At 43.1% G+C, this 17834-nt stretch overlaps 1 pseudogene; it reads right to left on the minus strand.

Moving 5' to 3' along the window:
- Nucleotides 1-2983: 2983 nt before the first annotated feature.
- On the minus strand, nt 2984-11378 carry LOC147379196 (multifunctional methyltransferase subunit TRM112-like protein pseudogene; annotated as a pseudogene).
- Nucleotides 11379-17834: the final 6456 nt, after the last annotated feature.

The following is a 17834-nucleotide window of genomic DNA, read 5'->3' on the forward strand; positions in this document are numbered from 1 at the left end:
TGTAGAACAGAAAACATTTGCCTCAAGTGAAGTTTGAATATTCCCCAAGGATTTCCATTGTTGAGTCTCTTCAGGGTGGACTGAATTCAGAGCTCCTCCAAGACAGGTATTGTTATGTGCTCCTGGCACAGAGCAGATGGTCTGGCCTCTGGTTAGGATGTCAGCTCACACCATATTGGTGTTAACATCATTTCCATCACCCAGGCACTTCAAACTCAGCTTGAGCAGAACCAAACTCAGCAATCCCCATCTCCCTTACCTTCTAAACATGACCCTTCTCCCAAGCTCCCACTTCAGTGAAAGGTCTCAGCATCCTCTAATCATGCAAACTGGAAGCATGGCTGACTCTTCCTTCTCTCTTATACCCACAGTCCATGAATCACTCAGTCCTACCCCTGCCACCTCCCAAACCAGCCCCTGGTCCTCCTCCCCATGGCCACTGCTCCAGTCCACCATCATCTGGCACTTGGCAAAGTGTTCTCATTGGTCTCCTTGTTTAGGGCTTCCCTGGTGGCTCAGATGGTAAAGAATTCCCCTGCAATGTGGGAGACCTGAGTTCCATCCCTAGATTGGGAAGATCCCCTGGAGAAGGAAATGGCAACCCATTCTAGAATTCTTGCCTGGAGAATTCCATGGACACAGGAGCCTGGCAGGCTACTGTCCATGGGGTGACAAAGAGTTGGACATGATTTAGTGACTAACACACACACTTGCTTTAACTGGATTCATTAATTTTACATTCCTTAGGAGACTCTGCCACTCTGTTTTCACTCACATCACTCCCTCTGGTGGACCCACCTTTTCATATTTCAAGGCTTAGTTGATGTCACCCTGCAAGAGACTTTTCTTGACCCTTCTGGTTAGAACTAGTGTGCCGTGCTACCAAATGTCCACTGATGCTCAACACCACCTCTGGCTTTCAAAGCTTGTCCTTGTATCATAGAGGCTGGAAGTCTGGAAACTATATTATCCAGATTCCTTTACCAGCAGAGTTCTAGTTTAACTTCTTCAAACAAAAGGCTGGTGCATGGGATTTGGAAGTTAAAAGAAGAGGACAAGTCATTATTTACTTCCAGGAATGGCAGACCCATGCATGAGCAGACAGTGGCTTTGGGACATTCTTTCTCTTCCTCATTTTCTGAAAGCCAGCATCAATGTCCCATTATCATTACTTCCCCAGATCTCCCATCAGTTTTATAAATATTGAATCTCTTGCAATAAATCTCTCCCTCTTGAAATATGGAGAGTGATTTCTATTTCCCTAATGGACATGTGTGGCTCAGGTGGTAAAGAATCTGCCTGCCAATGCAGGAGGTGCAGTTTCAGTGTAAGGGTTGGGAAGATTACCCTGGAGAAGGAAATGGTAACCACTCCAGTATTCTTGCCTGGGAAATCCCATGAACAGAAGAGCCTGGTGGGCTATAGTCTATGGGGTCGCAAAGAGTTGGACACAATTTAACAACTAAATAGCAGCAATGGATATGTGTCCTCCTTACTTTCTTATTTGTGATTAATCTTTACATATCAAGCACCTGGTCCAGGATCTGGCTGTTAGGATTCTGGATTCAGGGATGTGAAATGTGGGGTTTTCCTTTGAGAAATACAATATTATTTATTTATTTTGTCACACCACAAGGTTTGTGGGATCTTAGTTCCCTGATCAGGGATTGAACCTGAGCTCTCGGCAGTGAGAGCAGGGAGTCCTAACCAGGAATGCCAAGGCATTTCGAAAAATAGAAGATTTTTATCTGTAAATAGATAAAGAGGATTAAGGATTCAAAGTGTGACATAGCCTGGTTGGCTACAGTCCATGGGGTTGCACAGAGTCAGACATGACTTTGTGACTAAACACATATATTAACTTCTGATACATGTTGTCTGAGTTAATCATCATATAGTCCCTGAATTGTAGGTATAAAGATTGTAGAGGCATAAAGATTCAGATATATAAGGATTCAGATGGTCTTCTCCAGATGATGTTTCATTTTTTTGGACTGAGATGCCAACAAACTAAATGGAATTATTACAAACCTCATGCCTAAGAAAGGAATTGGAAGCTTTAGCTAGAAAGAACTTGTTCTAAAAGCAGTTGGGGAATTCCTGCTTGAAGACCAAGATGGATTGAAGAAAGCTTGCATAGATTTGAGAGGAAAGATGAGAATGACCCCAGAAGAATGATTCCAGCATGTTAAGGCAAATTTCAAGATAAGATACTTTTTGCAAGCAAGAAAGTGGGCCTGGCACAGGTTTTTGAAGAAATGGGTCAGATAGTGTGTGGAGTATGGTTGGAAGGGAAGCTGAAGGTAGGAGACTCATGGCTGAGTGAGGTCCACTTTAAGTGTTGGACTGGTGTCCTGAGTAAGAGCCTTGCTAAGGCCTGCTCACTACCATGTCCATCATCCAGGGTGATTCCTGGCACACAGTAGGTCCTCTGTGGATATTTGTGGGATGAATGACTGTTGAGAAGTTGCATCCTGGTGGACTTGAACTTCTCAGAGAGGAAGTGACAAAGATAGGCAGGATATGTTTGGGTAATGGGTACTTTTGCCTCTGCCTCTGACTTTCCCTTGCTCTGTGGGGCCATACATGACAACTCAGGAGAAGTCCATGACCACAAACATCTGGCCCTGAAAACAAAGAAATAGGGAAATAAAGCAAAGCACCAGGACCCAGAAGCAATGTTAATCCTACCCATAGTAGAGAAGGAAAAGGGCAAGCTGAAGCAGCAGGGTATACACTGTAAAACTCAGCCTAAAAAGAGTCAGGGAAGTCCAGAAGGAGATGAGATTCCAGAGGGCTATCCCACCGCTGCAGGAAAGGAGACAGTGGGTCTTCTCCAGATGTCTTAACAGCGGCTTCGGTTCCTGGTATTTCTTCAACTGAGTCAGAAACTAGGGAGATGGAAAAGGCTGCAATAGACAGGCTTTACAAGGCCTGCAAGGGGGCAGAAGCAGCAGGGAATACAGGGAAGGACCGAAAATACTCAGGTACAAGTGACAGTCCCATAGAGGAGTGGGGGTGTCAGGAAAGCAGAGCGATACACACCTGGCTTGGGCAAGTTCCTGCTCACAAGAAGGAAGGGGCAGGCAGGACTGATCTCCTGTAGCAGCCCCAGGGCTGCCGGGAACAGAAGGCTCAAAGGGCCAACAGGAATTTGTGCATGTATGCTCAGTCACTTCAGCCATGTCCAACTCTTTGTGACTGCGTGGTCGGTAGCCTGCCAGGCTCCTCTGTCCATGGAATTCTCCAGGTAATACTGGAGTGGCTTTTGGAGGTATTGTAAATATGGGCTAGATGTGGAGGTGATGGCACCTCAAAGAAGACCTGGAGGCAGGGGGGTTGCACATGCCAGTCTTCTTGGCAATTCTAATGAGTCTGAGATGCAGAATATATTCTTTCTATGTCTCCATTTGTTTGCTCTAACTTCTTTCTCCCAGATGTCTGGCCTGCAGCAGAAACATGGGTTCTGAGAACATTGCATGGCTTGGCTAAATTTAGTGGGTGTATGGCTGGGGCTGGTTTATTCTTGTGTGCCCTATTGACTTTCAAACTCTTTGAAAAGTGGGATATATGAGTAATTTGGGGATTGGATAAATCCCATCTCCTGGATGGGGGGTGGGAGGACACACCCATTGTGGCTACACTAGGCGAAGAGCAGCTGCTCTGGGGGAGGGGGCGAGACACTCAGACTCCAGCTGGGGGAGCTCCACTGACCAAGACTCCAGGAATTCAAATCTGGGAGGAAAGGTGTTGATTTGCTGGGATTTTAATTTGCAAAAGGACGAGAACTACAATTTTGAACTCCAGTTTCTCTGCTAGAATTTAATAATGGAGAGGGCTCCACAGAGCTCAAGTTCAGGGTATTTTTAAATTGCTCCTTGGAGTATTTTTAAGCTATCATGTGGTGTTTGTGGTTGGGCTTCCTCTACCGAGCTATATCTGACAGCATGGCTTGAAATTTGAGATGGGAAATATAACTGGGGTGAATTTTTGGCCTTGACTGTAGTGGGGCCTTGGAGTGATTTTATTTAATACCCTGTTCTGAACATTTTGAAAGCTTCTGGGGGTAACAGCTGACTGCCCATACCAATGGCCCTTGGTGAGTGATGCCTGGTGTGTCCGGAAGTTGTGAAGGTCCTGCTCCTCTGCTGGCCTCCCTCCCTACAAGGACAGGTGCCTCTGGGCTGACTGTACCCTTGACTGTTTAGCCTATTCAGATAAGTGGGCAAACTCAGGGTGGAGTTAGTGCAGAACCCTGATCCTGCCTGCCTCCCATTTCCACAAAGAAGAGGCTTCTTCCTGCCATCTGCTACCTCTGTCCCATCAAGGACAGTGGAGCCGCTAACAATCAGAAGGACATGCATTGACTAGGAAGCAAAGTGGGAGTGTTCAGAAATTGCAGACTAATGCTTACAGCAAGAGACTAGCTCAAAGTGTGATTGTGTGAATTTGAAAATGATGCCCCATCTGGGCAGGCAGGGACCAACAGAAACAGAGGTTGGTGAATAGATAACAGGTCACAAAGACAAACAACAAACATGCTCTTTCCCCTTCCATAGGATGCTTGGTGAGCAGGACTGGGCCTAGACTTCAGTGCTCACGTGCCCTGGCAGGGAGCACTTGTGTGCAGTGCACACCCTGCATAGCCTACGCAACCACGCACAGCTGCTCTGCACACCCTTTCCTGTTGTTGCGTTGCCCAACCTCCAGTCACTAGGGCGCTTGCATTTGAAAGTCTCTACTTGGGAAGGGGTCCCTAGATGAGGTCTGTCCCTGACTCATAGTGCTCTCTCTGTTCAACTTCTTGGGGCTTGTGCTCTTCAAGTCACAGAAGGGCGGTGAAGAAAGCAGCCTCTCTAATCCAGACTGTTCAGGGGGCTCTTGTGCTTTTGGGGTGAGTGGGCTCCTCTCTGACCCGAGAGTATAACCTCAGCAAGTTCCTTCCTAGCTAGCATATCTTGTGATGGTCTCTCTGCCAGAAAAGGCAGGAGATATGAGAAGAATAATGTATCAAACTTCACTCTAATATCTAATGATAATGCTGCTGCTGCTGCTGCTGCTAAGTCTCTTCAGTCGTGTCCGACTCTGTGTCACCCCATAGACGGCAGCCCACCAGGCTCCCCTGTCCCTGGGATTCTCCAGGCAAGAACACTGGAGTGGGTTGCCATTTCCTTCTCCAATGCATGAAAGTGAAAAGTGAAAGGGAAGTCGCTCAGTCATGTCCGACTCTTCGCGACCCCGTGGACTGCAGCCTACCAGGCTCCTCCGTCCATGGGATTTTCCAGGCAAGAGTACTGGAGTGGGGTGCCATCGCCTTGCTAGCTAATAATAATTGTCCCTTATATAATGCTTCCCAGGTGACTCAGTGGTAGAGAATCCACCTGTCAATGCAGGAGATGCAGCTTCAATTTCTGGGTCAGGAAGATCCCCTGGAGAAGGAAATGGCAACTAACTCCAGTATTCTTGCCTGGGAAATCCTATGAACAGAGAAGCCTGGTGGGCTACAGTCCATGGGGTTGCAAAGAATCAGATATGACTTAGTGACCAAGCAGCAGCAGCAGTCCCTTGTATAATACCAACATAGAGTCTCATGGTCTTCAAAGCCTTTTTTAAAGATAATTTTATATCATGGCCTCTGTCAGGAATGAACGACGTGTAAACCCTCACTTGGATCCATGAGAGAAATCACTCTGTTCTCTGCCTGAACCCTATCACTGTCTGGGCTGTGAAATCCTATTTGCATAACAGGGACAGCTCCATCAGGGTGATGTGGAGGTGGGGACAGACCAGGGGAGATTAAAGCAGAATTTGAACCAGAATGTTATCGCAATGGTCAAACCAAGCCTGCTCACATGTGACATGATCCCAGAAAGGTTCTTTAATTAAAGGCTTTGTGAGATGGACAGAAAAGTGTATTGAACACGATGGAGCATGGTGCACACACAGAGGGGAGAAAGAAGTACTCTTGTCATATACATAAACTATAAGAGATACATGGTGATCTCTGATCACCATTTCTAAGCCTTGAAAGGAATTTTTGGAGAACCCAGGGGCCAGCCTGGACTGGTCCTTCTCCAAAGGTCCTATTGATAACTGTGTGTTCCTGGGTTCCAGAGCTGCCCGCACTTTTTCCCTCCAGACATTCAGTGCCAAGCTGTCGGGTTTTCTTTCAGCCAGCCTTCTGCATCTATCATGAGCACAGCCTCTAAAGAGGCTTTGCAATCCTCCCTTGAGCTTTGCATGATTCGTCTTGGGTTTCATTTAGGAATCACTGCTAAGGCTGCAGCTTCTGCTTCTCTCTATGCATGGTGCCCTGCTGCCAGGGCTTGCCAGGGACTGAGAGGTTTCCTGAGACCAGGACATTCGGTGCTAGAACGGGGAAGGTTCTGAGCAATCAGAGGCGGGTTGGTCACTCCACCTAATGCTGTGACTCTCCCTTCATTCCAGCATCTGTGTTCTCTGCTCCCTGATGAGAGTTCTTTGCTCACTCTAATGCCACCTTTTTACTTTCTAGCCCTCCCCACCAGCCAGCAGCTAAGACCTGAGTGGGCTGTGTTACAGTGCTTACCTGGAGATATTGAATGTAAGTTACCATAGATCATGAAACTGAGCTTTTCCCTTTCCATGTGTCCAGAGTCTATGGGGACACAAAGCCTTGCAGACTAAGGTTCTCCCTAGGGTCTGCAGGGTCCTGCCTGAAAGACTGGTTCAGGTGTGCCCTAGCTCTCACTTCAGCATCCAGCCTCATCATGCTTACAAGTTGCACTGCTATTTCTCTGGGTTAAAATCACATCTCTGCTGATTCCATGCAAGATTGGTCTTTCTCTCTGTTTCACATTTATTCCAGGTCAAACATTCCGAGGTCAGCCTAAGAGTTGTGTCGCTTTCCTCAGTTTCTCTCGTTTCCATGGTGCTCACATGGCCCACTCCCAAACCTCTAGGATAGTTTGGTTATTTTTTAATATAAGTGAAATGAGAAAAGTCTGATCTGTTGCTGTGGCACCTACAGCCATACAGAACCATCCAGCTGTCACCATGCCACTTGACAAGGTGACTAAAATGCAACTTACAGGATCTGCCAGGAGTCAAGTGGCAAATCCATGTGTATGGATTTGGCTGAGGGCTGGTGGGGGAGAATGTGTGGATACCATCAACTCCAGGGAAAAGATAATCTGTTTGCAATTCCAAGTCTCATTATTTCTTTATTTGCATTCAGTATCACAAAGTCATTCATGAGAAACACATTTTTAAAGCATCATTACTATAAAGTTTGTTAAACCGACTGCAAACATTTTATCAGCAATATATCCTGGAGTTTTTTTTTTTTTTTTTCCCCTTTCTTTCTTCTTTTTTGTTTTCTAACTGAAACATTTCACAGCTGCCTGGGTCCTAGGCTAGGTCATGAGTTAATAATGTCTCTACCTTGATATGAACTTGGGCAAATGTCTTGTGAATCAGGCAGCAGTGAGCTTTTCCTTCCTTATGGCTGAGGCAGGAAGCAGTGCATCATCATTATGAAGCTTTCTTTTTTACTTTATCTTGTGCCATCAAGTGTAATCAGAGGACCAGGGTTGCCTCAGCTCCTTAGAAGGAGATTTGCGGCACATAAACATTTGGTTTACTGGTCTTGGGAGAGCCCTGGAACTCTTTATGCTAGGGAGTCATCCAGGTAGCAAAGATGCTCTTGGAAAGAGGGACTTAAAAGGGGGAGAAACAGATTCCTGTTTAGCAGACAGTGTCCTGGAGTTAAATAGCTTTGACCCTTGACCTATTCTGATAGTACCACTGTTTTTAGTTTAGTTTTATAAGCGTAGAATTCAAAATCGTGTTTGCCTCTTCCCAGGCACGTGGTTTGCAAGCAGAGTCCAGAGGACCAGGAGTGACTTGTGCCTGGAGCAGTTGCTTCCACATTAGAGAAAATAATCCTCAGATTAGTGATCCGTCAGATTCATGAGTTTGAATCCTAGCTACATGTCACTGTGTGATCTTAGACAACTTACTGAGCCTCTCAGCTCCATTGTCCTTACCTCCAAAATGGAGATAATAAGTCTCAATCTGGAGGCTCATTGTGAAGATGAAAGACTAAGCTGTATAAAAATTTGAGTAGTGGTTATTTACCAGTATTATTAGTTTCAGCTGTTTTTAAAGCTGCCATCTGAGAAGACGCTCATGCTGTTAGGGATCAATGTATTGGGGCTTTAAGAGCTAGGCCACCACTTCCCTGGTGGTCCAGAGCTTAAGACCCTTCCAGTGGAGGGGGATGTGGGTTCAATTCCTGGTCTGGCAGTTAAGATGCTATAGGCCACAGGGCCACAAAACCAAAACACAAAACAGAATTAACATTGTAACAAATTCAATAAAGGCTTTAAAAATAGTCCACATCAAAAAAAAAAAAAAAAAAAAGCTGGGGCTTGAAGAGCATCTTAGATTCGTTCACTATTGATGGGAACAGCCTCATCTATTCTGGTCTATGTGACAGTCACAGAAGAGTATTAGCTGCTCCTTATGTTTGTATAATCACTCCAAATACACTTTTCTAAACTCACATTTCTTACTCCAGTTTGTGGGTAGGACAAAACTGATTAGGCACTTAAGTTTTAAGAGAAAAGATCACTTTGGGGAAGAACATAGACGTTTATAGGCCATTTAGAAAGCAGTCACAGCCGGAGAACAGCTAGCTTTACTCTTTGCCTGTGGTTTGAAGACAGGCCCTTGGGGATTGTGTTCCTTACACTTACGACCTTCACGGGGTTTGGAAATGGAACACTGGCATTTAGCTGTCCTTGGGTTGGCGTGAAGGGGTGTGGGGCCCCAGAGGCTCTGGGCTTGATTGTAATTACCAGCTCTCCATGGAGACTGATCTCACCCCAGGAACCCTAGTGGGTGGAGGCAAACAGCTATGGTCTCAAGGTCATTATTTGGGTCCTAGTTGGGATCATTGGTGGGCTGAATCTTTTTTAAAAAATACGCTGAATCTTTGTTCTCAGGACCCTGGTTGCAGTGCCATCTCCCAGGACAAGTGCTATCCTATAATATGTGAGCTACTATGCAAACTCTCAGAGGCCATGGTTCCTTCCATCAAAGAATTTTATGGGGGAGATGTATGTGTCATGTTTAATTACCTTCTAGCATGATAAATGCTCTGAAAAAGGACATGTTATGTTAGAAGAGAGGGTTAAAGAGGTCCTGAGGACTCAGAGAGAACCTCTTGGAAGACAATTTTTGAAAGGTGGGTAGAATTTGCTACGTGAAGAGAAAGAAAACATGTCACAAAAAGGAAACAGTATATGCACTTTTCAGGAGGTGGAGAAAGCACAGTACATTTGATGACTGAAATTAACTTACTGTAGTTGAAGGACAAGTGTTTGCTAAGGTTTGGGGTGTTGAAGAAGCAAGGTGCATACTAGAGAGTGTAGACTTAAAAAATACTTACAACCCGAAAGTTGAGAGGCATGCTTTATTCTGTGGAAATTTTTAGGACTTAAGCCCAGGAGGCAGCATCTCAAGTAGCCCCAAGAAAACTTCTTTGAGGAGGTGAGGGATGAGCTAGGTTATAGAGAAGTTTTGCAACAAAGGGTGGGTGGTCTTAATGTCAAAAGATTATTGTTAATTAAAGAAAACCAGATCTCCCCAGTTAAGGAATTTAGTGCTTTTCTACATAAGGGAAGATGCAAGAGTCTGGGCTCACTGATATCATTCCTTTTATACACACCTCTCCTGTCTGGGGCCAGTGTTTTCACATCCTGTGCTTCCTTGAGGCTCACCATAGGGAGTGGATGCAGTCTGATGGCTGCTAGATGGCAGATGTTCTTTTCCTTCCTTTGCTCCCTTAGAGCTCATTGGCTCACATTAGAGGGCAGCAATTGCTGATGATGGTGACATCCTTGTTTACTGATATGGCAGAAAATATTCTGTTTCTCAAGAGAAAAACCAGAGCCAAGTAGCCCACAGGAAAGGGCTTGGAGCTTATTCTGAAGAGCAGAGCCACCAAATGAGTTTATGAAGATTGATCAGATTTACAGTAGAGAAAGTTCATTCTGTGGAATGGAGTGTGAGTGTAGGTGAGACATGCCGCCGCTGCTGCTGCTAAGTCACTTCAGTCATTTCTGACTCTGTGTGACCCCATAGATGGCAGCCCACCAGGCTGTCCTGTCCCTGGGATTCTCCAGGCAAGAACACTGGAGTGGGTTGCCATTTCCTTCTCCAATGCATGAAAGTGAAAAGTGAAAATGAAGTCGCTCAGTCATGTCTGACTCTTAGCAACCCCATGGACTGCAGCCTACCAGGCTCCTCTGCCCATGAGATTTTCCAGGCAAGAGTACTGGAGTGGGGTGCCATTGCCTTCTCCAGGTGAGACATGAGGTTGCCCTTAATTAGGGAAGTGACATTAGCAATGGATAGTGAAGCAGAGGTGTACTCATAGGCTGAAGAAGATGAAGGAATCAAAAATAAGACCTAAGTTTCTAGACTAAACAATAGCTTAGAGAGGTTGATGACCTGGGATTCCTATTTGATTTTTTTTTTTTCACTGCAATTCTCTGGTAAAAGGGTCTATAATTTTATTACATTCTTGAACATGATATAGTTATTTGAAAGCATATCTCTGACGACTTCAATATCCAGAGCACCTGTGGGGCTATTGATATGGACTATTTTTCTCTTGGATTTCACTGATTTGGTCTTGTTTCCTAGGATAATTGGTAATTTTCTTTATCTAATTCTGGACATTGAGTTTAAAAAGTTTTAGAGACTTGAGATGATGTTTTCTGCCTCCAAAGAAGAATATGTTATTGTCATCATCACCGTCTTCTTCTTCCTTTTTTTTTGAAACTTTAACGAGAATCTATATCTATATCTATAACTATAAATATATATATACACACTGAGCTAAAGAAAATGTTGTTTGAGGTATTACGGGGCCAAGTCTTGGGGTGTACATGATAGAACCAGAAAACACGATACATATAAACAAAGATACATATGGTCACAGAACTAAAATTTTGTGCCTGGTATAGTTGAATCTCAGTCTCCTTGTTACTCAGCAAGCATGCTGGGAATCCCACTGCTGATGGGGAAGAGATGTCCAGGCTCTGGATGTGGCGGAGTTCCCTGTAATATATTTGTAGTTTGTAGTATATCTTCCTCTGAAATTTCTCATCACACTCACACTGCAGATGGCCTCTCTGGACAGCTCGACCAGATGCAGGATATCAGCCACCTCCAGATGGGCTACCCACTCTACCTTGGGTATCAAATGTGCCACAAAGCCAGGGTTAAACTCCTCAGGGTTGGTGTGGACCCTGGTGGACTGGAGGTGGGGGGAGAAGCCATGGAGTTCCCACATGTGAGCTCAGCAGATTGTAGGGGAGCAGCTCCATGTGACCCCAACCTGTTCTCGCCAGACTGGAAATAGAAAGAGAATAAATCTTCTTGCAAATAGATAGGATATGGCAAGATCACTTTGATTCAATGCAGGACTTTCTGCTTCTGTTTGTCCTTAACTGTGAGACATAGCTTTTCTGGGGTCTCAACTGAAGCCCTGAGTGTTTACCAGGGCCTCACTTATTACAGGCCCCAAGCCTCAATTTTTGTCTTGCAAGCACCATGAGGCTCCAACACTCCGTGCTTAGATTTTTACTGTCTTGGCAACTTCTTTCCACTTGGTTTCTCTGTGTCTCATCCAACATGTAGCTTGGAAATTGTAAAATGATTCAAGGAGAAATTCAGATTTAATGTCAGCTTTATCTCTTTGTTGTTCTTTTTCTCCAGGATCTTGGGTTACAAGTCCTGGATTTTGTGTGGTTTCTTTGTGGCAAATTCAACTCCAGTTTGTATCCATCCAGCCCAGAGAAGCTACTGGATGCTTTAGATCCCTGATTTTCTTTCCTGACTCTATAGTCCCAGCTAGGAATTGATAAATGACTCAAGGAGAAAAAACGGTTGAATGCAGGACTCACCACAAAGCATTTCCCTCAAATACTGGATACTTTATTTATTCTCTGATGCCATCAAACACTATTTTTGGATTTTTAGCCTCCTCTTACATTTTTTTCTTAGCTGGAAAATTAGTCTGATACAATCTATTCAGTCTCACCTAAAAGTATGAGTCTGGACTTAAATTTAATATATTTCTTAAATGTGTATCAATATAAAGCTAGATTCCAATTCTTATAGTAATAGGCTATACAAACAAAATTCAAAACCAGTTAAGAAATTTAAACCTACTAAAATCTTGGCTAACAAATTTAACCAGTTTTAAAAAGTGATTGCAAACAAAACTAGCAACATTAATTAAGTTAGTATTATAAGTGAGTGGATTAAGGTATGTGATTACCTGCAAATGTCAGATTTTAATTGTGCTGTGGGATGATTCAATTCTCTTTTCTCTGTTCTAGCAACTAAATAACTTAAACTCCAACTTATACCATGAGCTGTGCCATTATTTGGACTTCACTTTGCATAAACATTATATTTATGCATAGATTCAAATATGTTCTTTTCTTTTGGGCTCTGAGCATTTAGAATAGTGTTCTTTGGCACTAACACAGTGATAGAAATGAACACAAATGTAGGCACTGAAATGGCAGCCCTGGCATCTGGGTGGTCATCTTGATATTTTAGGATGTATTTATGTTAATTTCTTAGATGATCATTCAAATGAAAATAGAAATTTGAAAAATTATCCTTGTTGAGGATTTCAAAACTCTACGAAAGTGGCCATGGACTCCAGCTCTTGAAAATGCTCAACCATGGGTCCCAATTTTCCTGTTTTTTTTTTTTTCATTCTTTTCACACTCACAAGTCAGAAATGCACCTGGTCCAAGAGTCCATTCCTGAAATCTCCAGCATCCTTTGCAAGTACTCCACACTCATGGAAACCTTCCCCACCACCAGCCCTTGGCCAGCACCCATCACTCCTCCTTCTTAGTAATAAGGAAACAGTGACTAAGGCACTGGTTTCTCTTCTGGAGAAAACTTGGGACTTAGGAATCTCCAGTGAGACAGGTCCAGCCTCAGTCTCAACTATTAATAGGTGTGTGTATGTGTATGTGTCTGAAAGAGAGTGTGTGTGTAATGAGTTGTTTGTTCTTTAAAATTCTTCTGTTGAAGTCCTAACTCCCAGCACCCCAGAAATATGACTATATTAGGAGATAGGGTCTTTAAAAGAAGTTAGTAGATTAAATGAGATCATTGAGATAGCCCTTACCCAATGCAGCTGGTTAATGATCTTCCTTTACATAGATAGATAGATACAGATATTTGGCTGTGCCAGGTTTTAGTTGCAGAATGCAGGATCTTTGATCTTCATTATAGCATGAGGGTTCTTAGTAGCAGCACGTGAGATCTAGTTCTCTGACTAGGGATCAAACCTGGGCCCCCTGCCTTGAGAGCATGGAGTCTTAGTCACTGGACCACCAGGGAAGTTTCTAGTTTAATGATCTTATGAGAAGAGATTAGGAGAGACACACGAGAGTGTCACCTGTGACTCTTGACACTACAAGCCAAGGAGTGAAGCCTCAGAAGAAACAACTCCGCTGACACCTTGATCTTGGACTTTCAGCCCCTGGAATTGTGAAAAAAAAAAAAATTAATTCCTGTTGTTTAATCCAATTAGTCCATGGCACTTTGTTATGGAAGCCCTAGAAACTACTAGAAAAGATGGAGAGGGAAGATGGGAGAGAAACAAAATGAAAGAGGAGACAAAGCTCCGGGTCTGGCCAGCGTGTGGACATGACCTGGCAGCTGACAGCTGCATCCCAGCCTGGCTGCTCCCCACTCAGCAAGGGTCTGTGCTTTCAGGCAAGACACTGTCTGGGGATTCAGGCTTTTATTATGGGATCTGCTTCACCATGGCAGCGAGAGGCAGCGGCCACCTTACTCTCCCTTAGCTCGCACCGTGCTTTCTGAACTAGCTGATTATGGAAACTGAATAGACAGGAAGGCAAAGCGACAGGCCCATAAGCAAGAGCAGGAAGGAGACCAGGAGGCCAGAAAAACCAGAACTTACTCAGATCTAGGTGCATTTTAAAAACCTTAACACACACACACACACACACACACACACATACACACAACTATTGAATCAAATTTTCCACAGCTGGCAATCAGTGTGGGGTCATGGAAAAGATGGAGTCATCATCTCAGAGTCAAAGAGACTTGAATTTAAATTCCAGTTCAGCCACTGACTTGTGGGTAACCTTGGACTAGACACAAACTATCTGAATCTGTGCTTTTCAATTTGTAGAATGGAGGGAGACACACCTCTTTCATGACATTATTCAAGAATTAAATGGGAAAAATATATAGTCAGAGTCTTAGCCCAGTGTCTGGGACATAGTAGGAACTCAGCTGCTCTAGAAATAAAGCCTTTCTTCCCACAATCCTTAATGCAGTGGCCTCATTGTTTAGCAGCCACTGTAAAGTGTAAATAAAAGACACTGGAGGAAAGTGTGGCATGCTGGGACGTGATACCATCTGCTGCGGAGAGCAGAAGCAGGGGCCAGCATGCAGGAAGCAGATGGGACTAAGGATGTGGGGACACTTCTTCCTTGGAGCTGGCCCCAAAGGACTCTGCAGCCCAGAGACTGAGACAAAGCCAAGCATACCCTTCCTACCCTTGCAGAATGCCTCAGGGTAGGATGGAACTGGGGGGAGAGGGGAGGCCACAGGCGGGCATGTGGGAAGCTGAAGGAGAAAGGTGGGGAGGCACTAAGGTAGGCTCAAAGGGCAAGGGGTCCCCTGGGGAGGGGGTGAGACGTGGAGCAGCAGCTGGTGTTTTGCATCTGGTTTTGGAGGCCTGGCCACCAGGGGAAATGGAACAACCACAGCAGACAAAAGTAGAGACTAGGCAAAGTTTTTCTGTCTCAGTTACTGTTTCTCATTAGGAAAGAGCACACATAAAAATTCACTCCAGGGAAAAACCTATGCAAGCAAAAGCACCCAAGGCTTGACACCCACCACAGTGCTTTCAGTGGAAGAAAAAGCAAATGGTCTCTGAGGTATGATGGATCCTTACATATATTTATTCTTTTTTAAATGCCTGTTTGACATGACAGAGACTGGAAGAGTCAAGTTATCTCAACAAGGCCACAGGTCGCTGACTCTGAAGTGGAAAAATCTCCAACTTATGAATGGGAATCCTGATACAGAATATATATGTTGTTTATAAGAAATTCATATTTAACTCAGTGTACTGTAGTTTTATTTGCTAAATCTGGCCACTATACTAATGTGACATGGCCAGTAAGAGGCAGAGCAAGGAAGAATACACAGCCTTTACTGCACTGTGAATTATCAATGTGCCAAGCATTTTTCTCTTTTTTTTTTTTTTTGTAAGGTAGAGGAAATATTTTGTTTGCTTTTGTTTTTATTGAGTTAACATCAGGTATATAACCTTACATAAGATTTATGTGTTCAACATTATATTTCTATTTCTGTATGTAAGCATTTTTTAGAGACATATCTTTGGCATCCTAACTTTTTCTGGACTGTTTAGGATTTCTACTTTTTGAGTCAGTTTTGGTAATTTATATTTTTTTAGGAAATCATCCACCTTTGGCTTGGTTAAGTACTTACAGTGTATTGACTTAAAATTCTTAAGCCTTCTTATTGTTTGCAATTTTATCTTTTTTGGTCATTCCTGGTGGATCTACTGCCTTTTTTCTTGCCAAAGGCATAACCTCTCAATTAGCTGAAACTTTTTCCTAAGAACAAGGACCATAGGGTTTTCTTTTTTTTCTATTTTGATAATTACTTTTTAAATTTTATTATTTCCTTCTATCTCATTTTGTTTTATTCTGAATTCTTTTTATTTTCTTGAATTAGGTTTTAGTTCATTATTTAAACATCCTTCTTTCCTAACATAACAGTAAAAGTAAAAACATTTTCTATTAAATATCACTATTTGGCTTATTCTCACAAGGTTTTAGCATATAATTTTCTCACTTATTTCTAAATAAAATCCAAGTTTTTATTTCTTCTTTAATTCAAGATGATTTAGAAAAGAAACTTCAAAATTCCCAAGTGGATTTTTGTTTGTTTACATTTTATGGGCTAAGTTTTTCTTGACATTTGCTAGTTTTATTTTATGATTTCTATTTATTTTGTAAGCAACTGATGTTTACCTTGTGTGCTAATATACAAAGTTCTAAGGTATTTGAAAAGAATCTACATTTTCTATTTGTTGAGGATTAAGCTCCATGTCTGTGTGTATTAAGTCATTTGTTAACTGTTATTCAAGTCCTCTATAGATTTATTTCATATTTATCTACTAGATTTTATAAGTTCTGAGAGAAGTATATTAAGATTTGTTCCGTTCAGTCCAGTCGCTCAGTCGTGTCCGACTCTTTGAGACACCATGAACTGCAGCACACCAAGCTTCCCTGTCCATCACTAACTCCTGGAGCTTGCTCAAACTCATGTCCATCAAGTCGGTATGCCATCCAATCATTTCATCCTCTGTCATCCCCTTCTTCTTCCTTCAGTCTTTCCCAGCATCAAGGTCTTTTCCAATGAGTCAGCCCTTTGAATCAGGTGGCCAAAGTATTGGAGTTACAGCTTCAGCATCAGTCTTCTAATGAACATTCAGGATTGATTTCCTTTAGGATGGACTGGTTGGATCTCCTTGCAGTCCAAGGAACTCTCAAGAGTCTTCTCCAACACCACAGTTCAAAAGCATTAATTCTTCGGTGCTCAACTTTCTTTATGGTTCAACTCTCACATCCATACATGACTACTGGAAAAATCATAGCTTTGACTAGATGGACCTTTGTTGGCAAAGTAATATCTCTGCTTTTTAATATGCTGTCTAGGTTGGTCATAGCTTTTCTTCCAAGGAGCAATCATCTTTTAATTTCATGGTTTCAGTCACCATCTGCAGTGATTTTGGAGCCCAAGAAAATAAAGTCTGTCACTGTTTCCATTTTTCCTCCATCTGTTTGCTGTGAAGTGATGGCACTGGATGCCATGATATTTGTTTTCTGAATGTTGAGCTTTAAGCCAACTTTATCACTCTCCTCTTTCACTATCATCAAGAGGATCATTAATTCCTCTTCACTTTCTGCCATAAGGGTGGTGTTATCTGCATATCTGAGGTTATTGATATTTCACCTGGCAATCTTGATTCCAGCTTGTGCTTCATCCAGCCTAGAATTTCTCATAATGTACTCTGAATATAAGTTAAATAAGCAGGGTGACATTATACAGCCTTGATGTACTCCTTTCCCAATTTGGAACCAGTCTGTTGTTCCATGTCTGGTTCTAACTGTTACTTCTTGACCTGCATACAGGTTTCTCAGAAGACAGGTTAAGGTGGTCTGGTATTTCCAGCTCTTCAAGAATTTCCCACAGTTTGTTGTGATCCACACACAGGGGCTTCCCTGATAGCTCAGTTGGTAAAGAATCTGCTTGTAATGCGGGAGACCTGGGTTCGATCTGTGGGTTGGGAAAATCCCCTGGAGAATGGAAAGGTTACCCACTCCAGTATTCTGGCCTAGAGAATTCCATGGAGTCAAAAAGAGTCCGACACGACTGAGCAACTTTGACTTCACTCACACACAGTCAAAGGCTTTAGCACAGTCAATGAAGCAGAGTAGATGTTTTTCTGGAATTCTCTCGCTTTTTCTATGATCCAACAGATGTTGGCAATTTGATCTCTGATTCCTCTGCCTTTTCTAAATCCAGCTTGAATATCTGGAGGTTCTCGGTTCACATACTATTGAAACCTAGCTTGGATTTTCTTAATATGATTGTAGATTCGCCTGTCTATTGTATTTCTAGGAGTTAATACACATATATATATGTATATACTTCATATACATATATGTAATATGTAT

This window comes from Bos grunniens, chromosome 1 (assembly GCF_055505025.1).
Source record: "Bos grunniens cultivar Pamir isolate PY7600 chromosome 1, Bosgru_T2T1.0, whole genome shotgun sequence".
NCBI classification, from domain to species: domain Eukaryota; kingdom Metazoa; phylum Chordata; class Mammalia; order Artiodactyla; family Bovidae; genus Bos; species Bos grunniens.